The sequence below is a fragment of the Mustela putorius genome, unplaced genomic scaffold (genome assembly GCF_011764305.1).
Source record: "Mustela putorius furo isolate JIRA1106 unplaced genomic scaffold, ASM1176430v1.1 tig00000210_pilon_pilon_pilon, whole genome shotgun sequence".
In the NCBI taxonomy this organism is placed as follows: Eukaryota; Metazoa; Chordata; class Mammalia; order Carnivora; family Mustelidae; genus Mustela; species Mustela putorius.
The window spans coordinates 214,084-216,663 of NW_025421314.1; positions in this window are offsets into that span (position 1 = coordinate 214,084).

Below are 2,580 nucleotides of genomic sequence, written 5' to 3' on the forward strand. Positions count from 1 at the left end.
GATTTGTCTTTCAATGACTGATTTATTTTATGTAGCATAATACACTAGTTCCATCCATGTTCTTGCAAATGACAAGATTTCATTCTTTTTAATGACTAATATTCCTCTGTGTGTGTGTGTGTACCACTGTGTGTGTGTGTGTGTGTGTGTGTGTGTGTACCACTTCTTCCTTATCCATTCATTAGTAGATGGACATTTGGGTTCTTTCCACAATTTGGCTATTTTTGGTAGTGCCACTATAAACAACATGGTGCATGTATCCCTTCTAATCAGCACTTTTTATCCTTTGGATAAATAGCTAGTAGTGCAATTGCTATGTGGCAGGGTAGTTTTATTTTTGACTTTTTGAGGAACCTCAGTACTGTTTTCCAGAGTGGCTATACCAGTTTGCATTGCCACCAACAGTGCAGAAAGTTCCCTTTTCTCTATGTCTTCCCCAACATCTACTGTTTTCTGATTTTTAAATTTTAGCCATTCTGACAAGTATGAGGTCATATCTTATAGTTTTTATTTGTATTTCCCTGAAGATGAGTGACGTTGAGCATCTTTTTATGTTTATGTTGGCCATTTGTATGTCTTCTTTGGAAAAATGTCTGTTCATGTCTTCTGACCATTTCTTAACTGGATTATTTATTTTTTGGGTATTGATTTTGATGAATTATTTACAGATTCTGGATACTAACCCTTTATCTGATATGTCATTTGCAAATATCTTCTCCCATTCCATCAGTTACTTTTAGTTTTGTTGATTGTTTCCTTTGCTATGAAGAACATTTTATCTTATAGTTAAATTTTGCTTTTGTTCCCCTTGCTTCCAGAGATGTCCCTAGTAAAAAGCTGCAGCAACCAAGGTATAAAAGGAAGCTGTCTATTGTCTCCAATAGGATTTTGATGGTTTCCTGTCTTACATTTGTCTTGCATCCATTTTGAATTTATTTTTGTGTATGGTGTAAGAAAGTAGTCCAATTTCATTCTTCTGCATATTGTTATCCAGGTTTCCCAATACCATTTGTTGAAGAGCCATCTTTTTTTTTCCCATTGGATATTCTTTCCTGCTTTGTTGAAGATTAATTGACCATATGGTTGTAAGCCCATTTCTGGGTTTTCTATTCCGTTCTGTTGATCTATGTGTCTGTTTTTGTGCCAGTACTATACCATCTTAATTATTAAATCTTTGTAATACAGCTTTAAGTCTGGGATTGTGAAGTCTCTTACTTTTCTTCGCTTTTTCAACATTACTTTGGCTATTTGGAGTCTTTGTGCTTCCATACAAGTTTTAGGATTGTTTGTTCTAGCTCTGTGAAAATGCTGTTATTTATTTATTTATTTTTTAATCAGGATTACATTGACTGTATAGATTGTTTTGAGTACTATAGACATTTTAATACTATTTGTTTTTCCAATCCATGTGCGGAATGTTTTTCCATTTCTTTGTGTCTTCCTCCATTTCTTTCATAAGTGTTCTATAGTTTTCAGTGTACAGATCCTTTACCTCTTTGGTTAGGTTTATTCCTAGGTACCTTATGGTTTTAACTAAATGGGATTGATTCCTTGATTTCTCTTTCTGTTATTTTATTATTGGTATATAGAAATACAACACGTTTCTGTACCTTGATTTTATATCCTTTGACTTTGTTCAATTCATGAATCAGTTCTAGCAATTATTTTTGTGGAGTCTTTTGGATTTTCTACATAGAGTATCATGTCTGTGAAGAGTGAAGATTTGACTTCTTCCTTTCTGATTTGGATGTCTTTTATTTTTGTTGTTACTGTTGTTTTTGTATGACTGATGAGGCTAAGACTTCTTGTACTGTGTTGAACAACAGTGGTGAAAGGGGACATCCTTGTTGTGTTCCTGACCAAGGGGAAAAGCTTTCAGTTTTTCCCCATTGAGGATATTAACTATGGGGCTTTCACATCTGGCCTTTATGATGTTGAGGTGTGTTCCTTCTAGCTCTACTTTCTTGAGGGCTTTTATAACAAAAATGATGTTGTATTTTGTCAAATACTTTTTCTACGTCTATTGACAGGATCATATGGTTCTTACCCTTTCTTTTATTAATGTGATTTATCACATTGATTGTTTTGCAGATATTGAACCACTACTGAAGTCCAGGAATAAATTCCACTTGGTCATGGTGAATAATCCTTTAAATATACTGTTGGATTTGATTAGCTAGTACCTTGTTGAGAATTTTCACATCCATGTTCATCAGGGATATTGGTCTGTAATTCTCCTTTTGAGTGGAGTCTTTGACTAGTTTTGGAATCAAGGTAATGCTGGCCTCAGAGAATGAGTTTGGGAGTCCTTCTACTTCTGTTTTTTGGAACAGCTTCATAAGAATATGTATTAATTCTTCTTTTAATGTTTGGTCAAATTCTCTTGGAAGTCCATCTGGTTCTGGACTCTGGTTTGTTGGGAGATTTTTGATAACTGATTCAATTTGTTTGCTGGTCATGGGTCTGTTCAAATTTTCTATTTCTTCCTGGTTCAGTTTTGCTGATTTATATGTTTCTAGGACTTCATCTATTTCTTCCAGACTGCCTTTGTTGGCATATAATTGCTCATAATAGTCTCTA